The 17,254-nt window shown below is 25.6% G+C and overlaps 1 protein-coding gene across 1 annotated transcript in view; it reads left to right on the top strand.

Annotated features, from left to right (window-relative positions):
- The window catches only part of LOC112595241 (cell adhesion molecule 3-like), a 259,369-nt gene that overhangs the window by 77,067 nt on the left and 165,048 nt on the right, over positions 1-17,254 (top strand). Inside the window, exon 2 of the mRNA XM_025340378.1 lies at positions 10,131-10,166. The gene's annotated coding sequence lies outside the window, so the exon portion shown is untranslated. The remainder of the gene's footprint in view (positions 1-10,130; positions 10,167-17,254) is intronic.

Raw genomic sequence — 17,254 nt, 5'->3', positions numbered from 1 at the left:
ATTTACATAATTTTAATTTATACACATAAATATCAAAATAACTCATTTATAAACAGTATATAAAATAAAACTAATATTTGCTCTTATTTAAGAATGTGTTCTCAAAATAATACATTAATTATGTTATGTCATAAATAAATCTAATACGTGTATGAAAATATGGTCTTATACTTAAAAGATACAAAAAATGTTTTTTTTTGTCACTTTTGACAATGTAAATACGTTCAACATTTTTTTTTGCTCGTTGAAGGTCATATATTAAATTAGAATACTCGAATCAATATTGATCATTTGAATATCACGTAAACTATTAAGGGAAATGTAAACAATGTATCGAAAATGACCGATGTTTACATACGTATTCCAAAATGAACCCAATTAAATATATTTAGCAGCACATAAGGTATAATATATTAAGTTTTACCTATATATTTAACGTTCAGCGAATGTGCTAATATGAATTTTAGCTTAGAAAATCTGAACCCAAAACACGCCTGTCGAATAATACATATTTTGTACGCTCAAACAGAGATGCAATCCCAAGGGAAATCTTCACAAAAATATCTGAAAAACATTCAGCAAAATAAAACCAGTGTAGCTAAAACGAGATTAAATATTATGACAAAGTAGGTAAATTGGCAGAGGTTGGACATCTGCCTACCAGACTGCTACACTGGACTAAATTACAACGATGTACTGGCTCTATTTTGACTTCAAAATTATTTAATTATTTACACGTTTTAGTGGTTTTAAAGAATATCGCAACTCGTAAGTATTTTAAATTTAAACACTTACAAAAAAAAAAAAAATTACTAAGTATTTTTAAAAACTTTTTAATTGCTGAATGACATTTGAAATATTATCTTCAAGATAAACAATTAAGTATTTTTAATACATCAAAGGGTGGCGAAAGACATATAAAAAGCACAAAACATTGTAAAATCAATACGTTTATCGCTTCGTTTAAAATCTAAAGTATCAAATTTTTATGACGTAATGATTATTGGACATTAAATAGTTTTTCGTTCAAATATATATTACAATATTTAACATGCAATGATTAAACATGAAGTTGTATAGCATATTTTTTTGTAAGTTTTCAAAAAAAAAAAAAATAAATACATTAGATATTGTGATGTATGAAATCCAAAAATTCAAATTTAACAGTTATTTACAACAAGTTAAAGGTACAATTTCCATTTTCAATAAAAAAAAAAAAAAAAAATGTTTGTAAAACTAAAACTTAAACTCAAATGTTTTGTAAAAGTTTATTACCCATCACATAAAATGTATTTAAAAAACAACGATTGATTTTTCCATAGCCATTACAATAATTTAAAGTATATTATTCAATTATTGATATGATAATAATAGTAAAATAATTTACACTTCATCGATAAAATAATATTGATGTGTCTTGAAGTATTGTCCAGAGATATTTAAACTGAGCATCGTTTTATTAAAGATACATCGTGAGTGTTGGTCAAATGCGATTTTATACAGTAATTAAACATTTTATACTTGACATAAAGCATTTCAGTCTATGACCTATCTATAACATTTGTAATCTGATAAATTATATAATAAATATACATTTTAAATTATTCATAATTTAATAAATTTATTCATGTACGTACATTTTAAATGTTATATTTATTTTTTACTCATGATTTAGGAACCATCAAAGTATTGTAGAAACTGGAAAGACAGGGGAGCAATTCAATGTAAAAGTTTGAACCTCAGAGGTATACAATAATAAGCACTATTGGGATTTTTGAATTTGACAAAAATATTAATCTTATTATATTTTCTGTTCATTCTTAATGACGTCTTAAAGATACAAACTGAAAAAAAAGAATAGTTTCATAAACACCTTTAGAATAACTTTGATGATAATTAATTTTAGACATTCAATAATCGGACTATGGCCACAGTGTTTCAAGTATTACAAATTACAATTTCCCCGGGCTAGTAAATCACTTATTTTCAGTGGCGTTCTACCAAGGAAGCCTTGAACTGTATATTTTGTATATCTTTCAGTAAACAAAAAAAAAAAAAAGGAAAAAAAGAGATTGATAAAATAATTATATTATATATTTAGGTATGCATTAATCAAATTTTATAATACTGCACAATTTTTGAAATAACCATATAATTATTTTTATTTGTTAATTTCTAATGGAAAATTAATGTGCGTTTATAGTTGTCTTACTTTCCGAGAGTCAAAAAAAAGCTATTATATATTTTGTGTTGCTTGTAACTTTTTTGCTCAATAACATTATTTTGTGTTAATAAGTTTTAGAAGGATTAAAAAAATTAACGTTATTTAAATGCCAAAATCATAATTTTATATTGTTTTCACTTAGGTTTTGGTCGTACACTATTATAATGTAAATGTAAAACACAAAATTTGCCAATGTGAAGAGAGGAAAGAGATGACGGCGTCAGAATGTGACATACAAACAAAATGTATATATAAGTACATTTCAAAACGGGGTAGCATGCTAGATTTTTATTTAAAAAAATGCGTTTGTATTTTCAAACGTCATTGTTTGAATTCAACAAGACTTTTGAGAATTTCAAAACATGATCTTAGTGTTAAAATACTAAAACATTCCTAATAATTAGCAGAATTAAAATACATATTATGTGTACCTATACTTAAAATAATGCGTTATTAAAGTTTGTGAATCATTCTACATATCGTGTACGTGATGATAATATTGAACGAGTATGTTTTATAGTACGGTTATGTTGGAGAACGGTTACTGGGACGACTGTCATCGGACGAGTGGTTTTCTAAATTTGTAATAATATAATATTTACACGCGAATCGTGCAATGTACACAGCAATATCGAGCTTTTATTGATTTTCATATCGATATCATCACTTCATTAGACGTCTTGTTCCTTTTGTTAATCTTGGAACCCGCAATGAAGGAAAATTAAAATTCGACGACTCATCCACGTGATGCGCGTGATATACTTAAATAATATCACACGGTTCTTGGAGATTCCTACATCATGGTGGTAATAGTGGTGGTGGTCTGTAAACGCAATGATAAATGATATCTTAAAATACGACCTACACGTCTCAAGGTATTGTTACAATCGCAAGACGTGAGTTTGATCGAATACGATACGCTGGACAAGTATACGCCAAACTCTGACATGGATGGTCTATAATTGAATTTCTCGGCCTTGCTTGACAGATGAGTGATTCACTAAAAACGTCGTTCACCACACATTTATTTTTTAGTAATGTATATTTGATCAAATTCAGATTTATTGAAATGTTTTACTAAACGTAATATGAATTTTATAATAATGTTTCAAATGCTTCAGTATTGTAAAACAGTAATGTGATCTTTATGCGCTGCATGTATTTGTCGGATGTGGGGTATTAACTATATAAATGTGGATATATTTTAAGTATTTTTTCGTGTTACTATTTCATTTTTTTTCCTACAAATATATTACTATAACATGACGCAAAAACACCTGAAGACGGGTGACATGTAATTTCATTATTCAGCGCACGTATTTTTCAAGTCGTCCGTTTAATTGAATTATGGTGCGTACTACCTAGTCGGTTCTAGAACGCAATCGGTCAAGACTTTTATTTTAGTGTTAAATTCCAATCGGACCTAGGAATGCGTATTTCATTATTATTATTATTTTTGTATTAAAGAAGACAAACAAAATATTTTCGATCGTTCGACAGCGCATGCTCGATTATTATCATCTACTTCAGATAAACTAAACATTTTTTATTTGGATTACATATTAAAATATACATTTGAGAAGTTACTTGGACTTCAATTTATAACAATTAAAATACATACCTAGGTTAGGAGAAGATGAAATTGCTCCGGTTTGTTATCAATCGTTATTAAACACCTACCGCCGACCTACATCTTTATTTTCCCTATGACCATCGGTCTGTAACGACTGATATTGACTTGATACTTCATACATCTACTCTTACAAGTACATATATACAATTCTAGAAGAGTTATGGTGATACGGTATTCGCCGAACCGCACCAAAAGAGCCGTGTAAGTCGCTTGTGACTTACCAACTTTGTATATTATGACGCACATTTGTCATATTTTATTACGTATAAATATAATTAATTGTATTATTTCATGATTAGTGTTTGATCCATATTACAATATAACAATGTGCTAAACCATTAAAAATAGAGATTTAATACTTAATTTATTTATTAATAAATATTGTATCCCACTCCTTCCACTCACTACCGGACCACCATGCAGTATTACTTACGACAAAGATATAATTTATTAAACTAATATTCACTATTAAAATATATTTTATAATTACCTACTATAAATTAAGTATAATATAATGTGTCTGATTATAATAAAACATTTTATAACGTTTCGTTCAATAGTTAAATGTATTTTATTAACGTGTATAACTATTTCTATTAACTTTTTTTAGATTCGTAAAAAATATCTTTATTGGTCGTAGAATTAGATGTATAGCGTTCTATATAGTAAACTAACGCTATAGCTGACGGACATATTCGAGTATTTTTTTTTGTTAACAGAAAATGTATACTGTATAAGTAAAAGATACTCGTTTATATATAATTTCTACGTATATTCTATGGTTTTGTGGTTTTATATAAAATACCGTACAAACGGATTTTGAATTTTATTGAAATTGCACTTTGAAGCATCGAGTTCAGCGAACCATTCGTGTTGATAAAGTGACCGATTGAAGATTTTGTAAGCCTAAAGATAGATACTACTCGTTGAAAATTCGTGGAAGCTATTGAACATGTTTATAGTATACATTAATCACTTCGAATTTTTAGCCGGAAGTAGAACATAAACAAGTAATAAAATGTTTATTATTTTTTTTTTTTTTGTCGTGAATAAATAAATAAAATAAATCAAAAAATAATATTATTTGTTTTATTTATTTAGAAGTAAGCTTTTAATGTTTTGTTACACTTCTCAAAATGCAAAATTTATTTCTCAATTATAATTAAATAAGTAGTTTTAAAAATTATTTTATAAAATTACAATTGATGAAACATATAGAGTATATCATTTATTGAGTTCTTTATTGTTTTTTTTTTTTCCAAAAGGTATTCAATATCGACAAAAAACGCACTTATATATCGTAGTCTTGCATAAAAATTTAAATTTAAATTTCGATAGTAAGTCTGAAATTAAGTATATTTTCTTAAATTTATTTCTACTTATAATTATATTTGCTTTTAAAATTTGTCTTGAACATCTTAAAATAAAGAATTCTTAAACAGTGGTCTAAAAAAAAATCAATAAAGCGAGTTGATTAGCTTTAAGTTAACTTGATAAAGTCATAAAAAATTGAATGATATTTTTAAATTTCTTACGACATTATTAGCTTCGTTAGCAAGTTGAACATAACATATAAGCTTCTTAGAGACATATTACTATATTATTCGTTGACCACAGATTTGGCAACATATTGTGCGAATCATTCACTAATGATCACCCTTGCAATGGTTGGTATTGAATCCTCTGAGTCAAAACGAATTGTGTTTTTTTGTGGCACAAATGAGTCGTTGTTGCAGTCATACGGTCAATATCGTTTCCGGCTTTCCAGTTTAACCAATTTTGTTGGCGTTAGACTTGCGCGTGTAGCTAAAGTATCTGCCCGACTTTCGACCATATCGGAGATAATTATCGATCAAACAATCCGGAGACGTACACATATAATATCAAAATATTAAATAAGATACATACTTTCAAACTTATTAAGCCGTTGTATAATATACCGCACGCAATATCAATAATAATATTATGGTTGATAAAGTTATAACCATCCGTCCATTCATATAATAATTACCAGTACCAATTAGCACTCTTCACCCACCAGCGGAGTGACCGTGATAATAACAGGTACTATTATTTTTGACACGTGCGTGCAAATGCATTGTTATTACCAGCTGTATATTAGTAGCTGTGTGTGTGTAAGTGAGAGAGAAAGCTTTCTATCGGTCGATGAAAGTAAAATGCCCGCCTTGCATATGTGTGCGTGTTTCCGTGAGCTCGTTTAGAGAACAAATGAAACATCCCAGGCCCAGAGCTCGAAATTTTTTGTTTCGTTAGATCGACGAACAGTTTTGTGCCGAAATTGTCGTGTGCACGTGTATAATAATATATCGTTTCCGATGGTTTTGGCCAACGAGCTTTAGTTGTTTTAATTTATCTTCTTAGCGATTATATTTCAACCAGATTTTTAACTAAACAAAATTTATGCAGGACAATGATATATCGTACTTATTTAAACGTCTACTATCTGTGATCTATACCTACAAATAATTATATGATATATGCGAAGCTTTCTATTAAAATTTGTTACTTAAATTTATTTAAAATTTTATAAATTAGAAAATGTGTGTGTATATATAGGTATTTTAGTGTCTATTATAGTTGTTTAGACTGAAGTTATATATTAGTACCTTAATGCTTAAAGTATTCGGTAGTAGGATTATTTAAAATAACTCGATATAATGGTAAGAAAAATTGTCTGTTTAATGTACGTACATTTTATTTTATCCGTTAAATTGACTGAGTAACCTTACTAGGTTTATATATCTATGTCTTATATCATCAGAGAATGTGATTAAATTTAGTCGATCACATCACCATCATCGAATATCTCAATATAAAAATGATTTTTTTAACGATAAATATTCCAAGTATTTTTAATTTAGACGAGAAAAATAAAATGTATTGTAAGTCACAAGCACCCCGAAAAATATTTTTTCATTTCTTTGCTCGTTTAAACTTTAAATACTTCATTTTTTTTCATTGAAACAACTTTATTAGTCTATGTTAAAGTCTTATCACTTTAAAGGGATAAAGTGTGTTTAACACACATACTACTATCTTTTCTAAAAATACTAAGTAATATTTTTTGCATTTTATCGAAGTTAAAACCGATGACTATGAGCGTCATGGTTGGCTGCGTGACCATTGCATCACACTGTTTCACATACTTAATTTATATAAGATTTTTATTCATACAAATTGTGATTTTTTTTTGAAGATAGTTTGCTTAGAATTACACAGGAATTAAAAGTTTATGTTAACAATAATTATTATTAAAAAAGTGTAATTATATTATGTCATTTTTCATTTTTCATTTAAATTTTTTTTTTTTCGTAATACATATAAATAATGTTATAAAATATTTTCAAAAACTTCAGTACTTTTTTTAACTCGATAATCAATCAAAACGACCATTTGAATTCGATTATCAGTCGTCGCGGACGGTAATTTTATTTTAGCGTTTCCTTTTTTTCGTACCATTTTCATTCCATAAAAAGAATAATATATACGATGAATATCATAAAGACCATTATTTTTATATTGATGCTACTTGTTTAAGTCAATTTTTGTTTTACCATACATTTAGAGAGTCATAACGTAAGATCAATAATTATTAAATTTCTTTAACATAAGCTAATCGCTTTTTTTTTTTAAATATTAGAGTATTGCATTTAAGTAAATTATATAATATTTTTTCTGATGTAAACTTCGAGCCCTTTTTTATACTATTGACTAACTAATACAATAACCTGGCATTTATATTTTAAAAAGTCCCAAAAAAATGACGATAACCTCTAATAATATTCTTATAAACAATCATATTACCTGTCGGTTACGTGTTCTGTTATTGGCGCGATATTGGCACTAGAAATAGTAAACTGTTCTATTCCACCCTAACGTTGTTCGTGAAAAATTCATTTATGGTAAAATTATGCCTAGAAAGCTATTAAAGAAAAAATCACAATTTTGAGTTTGAAAGACGTTTTTAGCTGACCTTTTTAACGACAATACATTGTAATGCATACGATTATATGCTGCAGACATTGAATATAATATTACCGTTCATTGAGGTATTTTCCTTTTGTAGTTATAATTGGTGCTAGGATGAAAACAATTGGGAAGAAGCTATGGAATCTTAAATTAAAGATTCTTTCTCGTTTATATTAATTTAATTTATAAAAATATGTAATACTTTATAGTAGGTATTTAAAAATACCTACAATGTATTTTAAGTTTGTTGATTATCATTTTTAAAAGCTATGAGTAATTAATTTATATTTATAATACTTTTATAAGTGTATCATAGTTTGTGTTCGCCCAACCACATTTGTTATTTCTAAAATCACCCCCAGTTGGTGTGTAAAATATATAATTTCGTCACAGTTATTTATTATTTATCACCAAAACAATTTAACATAAATTATAATAATAATTCATGAAGATTTTGCAATTTATAAAATAGTTGACTAAATTAATTATGTTACTACATCATTAAATTAATATAATATATTTAATTAACTTCATAGACTAAACAGTAAGACTTAAATTCTTGATATATTTGCTTAAATATTAATAATATTATGATATTTTATGAGTATTATAAGTGCATGTCTATTATATAATATATTGCATAATTTATACTTTCTATGATTAAAGTAATATAAATTAATTATACTGAATAAATAGAAATATTATAAACTATATAAACAAGATATGAGAATAAGATTTTCAACGGACCACATATTAAAGGAAAAAATTAAACTACCCACACATTCTAATATAATAATGTTTAGGTAATAGACATAAAGACAAAACTGCTGCAATACTTTGTTTATGAATTATATGCAATTTTTTTTACGCTTCTTCATTTAAAAAAATAAATTCCTTTTACAAAGTTTCATTTTTTTTTTTTGAAAATCGTAACCCATTTGATTACTTTTTTCATATGGTGTCATATTCCCTAAACATTGTCTGAGTAATTAATACAAAATACGTCATGTATCGTTGTTCCAATGATATATAATCAGGAATATCTTTCATACAATAATATTATAATTATAATGATACACAGTTTTAAATAAAAAAGGTTCCATATTATAAACAAAATTATTCAAATTTATTCGGTTACTGAGTGTTGTTTGGGAAATAACCCATTCTCATACTTCACTATTTATATTAAATTTTGAGATAAATTCCAAATCAAATAAATCAAATCAAATCTAAAAATAATAATTGTAATACCAAACATAAATGTCATAACATGAAAATGAAATCAAAAGATATAGTAATAATATTTATTACATTAACATTTATCGAATTAATATTAATACAATTATTACTTATTAGTTATTCACATATTAAGAAAACGGCGTTTTCATTAAGAATCCTAAAAAAATATACAGTTAAATATGATTATGGCTGTAAAATAACTTTTGAATTAATCAAGTGCCGATTAAAAAAATATAAAACATAATAAATTTAATTTAAAATTGTCTATAAACGTTGTGTAAAATATATATGGTTTTTTAATATAATTTAAAACGTCATAATTATAGATTTTTTTCTCCTTAATTGAATTTTATAACCAAACGAAAATTATATTTGTTAACATAAATAATATATACCTTTTTAAAAGTTGTATAATGCGGTGTTTATAATAATGAAATGAATAAATGCTACTGTATACATATTTAAATTATATACAGTAAATTTTCGTGTTTGCAAATGTCCAAACAAGATTTTGGACGGATTTCGGCTCATTATTATAATATAATATCATTGTGTTAATATTAGACGTATTGAATGATTTAAATTACTATTATATTTTTAAAATGACAACAAAATAAAATTATGGACTGTGTCAATTTTATCAATACAGTATTTATTATTTACGTTTCATCAACGTTGTTCAAGGTGTTTGGTAAATTTTCTCACATTCACGGTCAAACTATAGGTATCGATGAGATCGAAAAATTATCTATTTAAAGGCATCTAATTTATGAAGACACCATTGATGAATATGTTATAATTTATTTTCTAGACAAAATATAACTTATAGAAAAATCCTTACATACCTCGATAGTTAATATTATGCGTGAGAAGACTTTAAAATTGCATTTTTACTCAGTGGTTTTATTCAATATTTTTTCAATATCTGATCAAAGTCATAAAAGTGCCTATTTTTATTATTTTAAGTCATCATAATATATAATAATATATCTAATTATAATTGCAGTTTTAATTTCATAATGTTTATTCATTTATATGTTACAGGTAATGTATCAATGTCGAAGTTAACTGGATATACAAGTAATACTACTATTATTATTTACACTACCATTACTATTTACTACTTTATTTGTATTACCCATTTGTATTTAAAGGGCAAAGCCCGTTAATTTTTAGTAAATAAATAAATACAAAATTAACTATATATTATCATTAGCCACCGTGAATATTATAAAATGTTGGCTAATATTAGCATTGGCCAGATAATAATATATTAGTCAAACATTTTTTAATAATGTCCTAGTAACTAGAAAAATGTTTCACGCATGTGATAAAATTATTTTAAATTATTATAAATATTAAATATATTTAAAATACAATTAATAATTATTATTAAAACCATGAAATTGATAATATAAAATAATATAATTTTATTATTATCATTAAAAAATATAAGTTTTCCTTTAATAAATTACTTACTAATGATACAAAATTATATTGAGTACCTATTTTATATTTTATGTATAGTATTATGTGTTATCCTTTATTAGTATATATGATATGTTCCATAAAATTTTGAATCGCACATATATTGCTAAATGATTTACACTCAGATGGAAATTAGTAGTTTCAAATTTATTCAAAGGATGAGATTTATTGCTGTTTTTTAATTTATTAATTATATTTAAGCTATTTTTATTTGATAAATAAAATAAATTATTTAATCGTTTTATATTTTTTAAATAAATAATACAATTATATTATTGTTTCCAATTTGTTTGAATAAAATAACTAAAAGGCATTAGACTTGTGAATATTACGTGTGAAAACAAACTAACTACAAATTGGTGTCGTGTATTGTATAGTATACCAGTATATAATAATATTATTTTTATAACAGAAATATCATTACATTAAAATACTATACCTATCTGCCACCTGGAATACTAGACACATTCATTTTTTTTTTTTTTTTTTAATTTATCGTTAAGATAAATAATTATAAGTTAAGATAAGTTATTATACGTCGGTAGTCCAACGATTTATTATTGTGAATTTTTATATTTAAGTATACATAATACCAACAAAAACTCTTTCTCTATTTAATACACAAACTTTAATTTGATCTAATATTGACTGGTTAACGTTAACATTACCAGAATAATATTGATATTTTACGTTCATAAACGAAAAATTACACATTATCCAAATGTCAACATATAATATATTTTTAACTTAATAAATTATTAAAATATTTAATAATATCTGTCATGTATAAATAATAAGTCTATAATTTTAATGAAGAAATGAATAAATTATTATGTTAAAGGATTAATATAGTTTTCAAGTCTGGCTCTCAAAATCAATTATTAGTATAAATAAATTGAATTTTACAAACAATAAAAATGCCTAAATATCAATAAAAAAAATAAGATGAAAATGAATAAGCAGAAGAAAGTAAGTAACCATTTTGTAGTATTATAGGTTTCGAGTATACTTAGTCATTAAGTCATTGTAATGTATGTGTTCTATTTTAATTCAATAATATATCATTGCAAACGAATATCGATTCCGAACAAAGACATTTTGTCGACATATAAGCCCATTTGTTATTCATTAATAAAAACAAAAATATTTATGAGGAAGTAATATAATACAAAATTATCTGCAGAAATTTTCGTGAATGTAAATAATAATAAAAGTAATATTCTCCATCATATATACATTTCAAGGTTTTGTGTAGTACGCAGGTACATCAACGTTTGATTTATAAAACATAATATTATATTGGAAATCGAAATAATATATGTATTTTGTCTGTATAATAATTTTATCTTACATTTATTATAACATTTTATTTTTTTGAGGTTTTTTTTTTCAAAGAACATCTAGTGTGTTTCGACTTTGATGAATCAGAAATGCCATTCATATTACATATATGTTATACGTTTAATACAGCACATCCAGTTCGGTTCTCAGTTGATCGCATATCTATAACATCTTATATGAAAAGTTTCAACCGCATTAACTCGTAAAATTTGACATATAAATGGTTAAAAGATACGTTACCTAACCTTTATAAATCATATAAATTTCTAGTTTCAATCATTTATATAATTTAATAGGTATACATAATATAATCTATCGATACGTGTTAAAATAATAATATCTTCGTGAATCATTAAATAAAAATATATATTTTTATATCACGGAAGTAGATTTTATTTTAAAGTTCTATAGCAATTATTGCTTTCTATAAAATGATAATAAGCTCAAATTTTAAGTATATCATTTAATATAAGTTTAAATGACATACAATCTAATATAATTTTTAAATTCTGAGTAAAACGATGAACAAATGTATATTGATTTTAAAACTATTAATATTTTTTTGTATAATTTGTTTTTTATTTGTGTGTATGCCATTACATTTTTGAACAGTAAAAATACTCTATTATTCAAACAAAAACTATCCTTTCTTATTGTATGTTGTTAAACAGAGATTTTTTTTTTTTAAAGTTTATGTATTTGAAATAAGAACTAGTAGTTTCTTATTTTTTAAATGCATTTACTCAGTTATTGTTCAGACTATTGCTATAGTTCTTCTTCAAAAACTGTCTTTCTCACATTAGTCGTCTTAAGAATATAATTTATTTGATTGATTGTTACTTTTTTATGTGCCAAATTAATTTCCAGCTTTAATTATCTTTATCATAAGGAATATTTTTATTTCTTGGAAATCTAATTATTTATGCCCAGTTTATAAATTAGAGTCTAGATTACATATACAACCGATATTGAGATTAAGCATATTACTTAAGTTTTTTGAAAAATTAATTGAGCAAAATATTACATCTTATTGAGTCTAAATATAGTAGACAAGAAACATGGATTTAGAAAAAAAAAATAAAATATAGTATTAAAGATTATTATATTTCTATAGCAAATTGTTTTAGATAAAAATAAAATATAATATTATGTAATACTCAGTAAAGAGTTATAAGTAAAAATATTTCTGAAAAAAATATATTTGGTCGAAATATCTTGGTAAAAATATTTTAGGAAAACATATTTCTTGGTAATAATATATTATTTATCAAAAATACCTTAATTCAATACACCTCAAAAAAAAAAAAAATAAAAAAAAATAGATACATATATTTATGTATATCTTATAAATATTTAAACATATTCATATATTTTAAATAATTTTAAAATATAATTATATATTATAAATAAAAAAAAAAATACTTATTAGTTATTGATAAATATTAACAATGTACTTGAAAAAAAAACTGTTAATAATATCGCACAAGTAACCAAATATATAAAACATATTATTATGATACGAATATTATTATTTGATAAATATGCCATATTTTATTCATAGTCATCAAAACTATTAATATTTAATTTTGATAAGAACCCAATTAATAACCAATCGATACAATAATGAATTCATTTCTCAGATTATTTTGGTCGACTGATTTTATAATTTAATGTATTTTATCTATGTAAACTTATGTAATATTTGTATAATTTTATATTATGTATAGTACAGTACATGGAAATTCCAGTAATTTTTTTGAAGTTAAACTTCTTTACGCAGGGTATTTACATATTTTTTATCGAAGATATTTTATTTATAAATATTTTTGATGATTAGAGATAATTTACCAAACTATCGTTTTAACTGTCAATTGTTTATTTTTTCAGACAATTATCAAAAACTATAAAATGTTAATATGTTGACAGATATAATATATCGATTACTATCATTTTCACATTATTATCTCTATACGTTCCAGGCCTATGATAGTGAACTTATTCCTTAGTACATAAAACTAAATAAGTAAATAACGACAATAACTATTCGAAAGAACTTTGACGTAGTTTTACATCAATTAAAATAAATAAGCATCGAATTTATAATAAAAAAAAGATTCTCATTTAAAAATAATATATAAGCCTTTAATATGTACACAAGTCTACTCACATTCTAGTTGGAATTAGAATTACCAGGAACCAGGAATTAGAATTTAAATAAATGCATAGAAAAAAAAAACACAGGGATGAATATGATTTGGATATAATGATTTTTAAGAATTTAATTTAATAAAATTATGCCACTGTTATTATTTTGCCTATGTAGCTGGTGGTTATGGTTTATTTTTCGCATGAAGTACGTTTTTATATTGTACAGTATTCTGTTATGCTCGTGGACCCAGGATACTTATTTTTAATCTAATAAGTTATTAATATTTCGTTCGGATGACGATGATAGCAATAATAATAGAACAGCGTGTCCAAAAGTTTAATAACGAGCGTTCACATATAAATTATTCGTTGACAATATTTTCAGCAAAGCGCACGATAGAACGTGTAAAAATGCTCTGCACGGTCCTGCAGAAGTAGTGGCGTTATTTTATTAATTATACTCGAGAGATGCATGATAAATTATTTTCGGCTCGAGTGTGAGACTCCGGACCCAGGCAAAGCCTTGGCTGGGGTGCGCGGGGATCGATTAAAAAATAATTAATTAGCATTATTATTATATGTCACACTCATATAATATACAAATACACACACACACCACACACACATATATTATACGAATTGTGTATGCTTTTTATTTATTAAAATAGTGCCACATCTATATAATAATATATATTCTAACTCGGTAGTTGACTAATATACATGTATGATGATAAAAACAAATATTGCAACTGTTATGACTGTAAAAAAAAAAATCACTCTTGTATCATTATGTATCATTATTGGCGAACAACCTGCGGTGATGACCTGCAAGAGTGAATTGCGGATTTTTAGAATTTAAGTTCAAAACCTAACCGGTACACTCACATTTAAGACATATTTAATGTATTGACTGTAAAGTAAAAACAATAATAAAAAAAAAAAATAAAATTATTATTGAAAGTAAATCAAAAGCTTGTTGTTAACTAATGCATGTTTCCCATTTTTATATAATATTACATTAAATCGCAGTTTTTGAACATTTTGATTGTATGTATTACAGCGATAATCACCATGTTTATACAATATTATTTTCGAAAAACAAGTTATCTGCAGATCCATCAATATAACGGACGGGTTGTTATCTTTAAAGTTTTGTGGCCTCGGTCGATTTCTTTTAAAAGGCATAACATCCCGTCTTCTTGCATTTAATCCACGTATTTCCCGCTATCTGATCGTTTGCGGTCGTCGTACAAGTACATACTTACCTATTGTATCTCCAACCACAGAATTGAAAAATGCACTTTCGATAAAAGCTTACACCCAATATGGGTAGTAATAGAAAATAATAGATCACATTATATGAAAAACAAATGGATCATTAACAATAATCGCACGAATTGCGTTTAAGACACTCTTCGCGAGTCTGATCGGCAGACACGGTGGTACGCACGTAATGGAGTCGAACTTAACCTAACCGCCCCTATAAGCTGCGTATTATATTATTATTATTATTATTATTATTATTATTATTATTATTATTATTATTATTATTATTTTACTATGCTTGACCCTTCAAGTCTGTTCTCCGTAAAAGTGTGAGTGGAAATGCTTGTTTTACACAAGGCCGGTTGCAAACACCACCCGCGGTAAACCCGACTTTGCATCATAGTACATCCTGTTGAGTTCGAGCGTGATGTGTGACAGCGCGAATTCAATCATTCATCATACATCAAACGTATGTTGAAAATACTATACGCTGTATTATTATAACGTACATAAAATAACACAAGATTTTTCGGTGTTTTACCGATATATTTTGTTATAACGAATTGTACTAATCCTCCACACGATTACTCCAAAAGTGTGTGTGTGTTTTTGTGTAGGAATATAATATTATATACCATAAAATGAAAAAACGACGAATATTATTTATCGTTAAAAATACGTCTGGCGTGCTTTCTGCGATTGTTTTTATATTGCATTTCTTGTTTCAGAAAACGTGCGGTAATTTTATGACGTCATAATGATAAAATACCAGTATATTAGAGGAAATTATATATCATTATAATACTCAGAAAGTTCCATAGAATAAATTATTTACAAAATCATACCAATCTTGTGTCCATGATATGGATACAACTATGTAGTTGTAAGGTAAAATATCTGAACTATAATTTTAATTCGTTATAATGTTTATTCGTTATCGATCATCTGAGTTTTTCAAATGTTGACTCTCTTCTTACTCTCAAATTTCATTTTAAAATGTAAACATTGAAAATTGTTTAAAATGATCTCAAGTGATAAAAAAGAATTGAATAAAATAAAAAAAGTTGAACGATTGAACTTAAGTTAACTCTGCAACTAATTTAAATAGGATTTTGATTTTTATCGCATTATTACTATTTTTTATACGATGGACAAATGCATATAAAAATATGACTCATCGACCATACATCGGTAACTCGTGGTTGTGATTGCGTAGCAGTTGTCAATCTCTTTTACACTATAATTATACATTTACATAAACTGTAATAATGACTTAATATGCACACATACGCCACGCAAGTACGTAAATATTTGGAAAACGGCCTTAACTGAACTTTTTAAAATTGTATCGTTATCGAATCACATGATACTGCAACTGCAACGTGTCAATTTAAACAACACTTCAATTGTGGAACGAAAAGTGGTATTTACACCCGATTGCCCGATAAAACAATATGTATCTTGAAGATATACTATTATACATTTAACCAGTGGCGTATTTACGGGGGGTGGGGGTCCCGGGTTTCGACACCCCAGAAAAAATCATAAATAGCTTGCTATGTGGTATTGAGAAAAAAATAATATTATTATTATTATTATTATTTTTATTTATTTTTTGATATTATGTGTTTTTAATGTTTGTATTACAATATTTTTAAAAATAACTCGGGTTTAACTAATTGACATTTATTTTCATAATAATAGTGAAATATAATATAATATAAATAATATTATTACTAAATCATAACTCGTTTGTATTTTATCATAATGTTATAAACTTATATTTAATATTAAGACCCCCCCCCACCACAAAAAAATTGAAAATACGCCACTGCATTTAACTATGGATTTAGATTCATTATTGTATGCATAAGTAATTCGAATACGATTGAAGTGATTTTATTGTTCCAAAAACTGTTTATAAT

This window comes from Melanaphis sacchari, unplaced genomic scaffold, assembly GCF_002803265.2.
Source record: "Melanaphis sacchari strain LSU unplaced genomic scaffold, SCAv2.0 Contig261_pilon_pilon, whole genome shotgun sequence".
In the NCBI taxonomy this organism is placed as follows: domain Eukaryota; kingdom Metazoa; phylum Arthropoda; class Insecta; order Hemiptera; family Aphididae; genus Melanaphis; species Melanaphis sacchari.
This window is presented reverse-complemented; position numbering and strand designations above follow the sequence as displayed.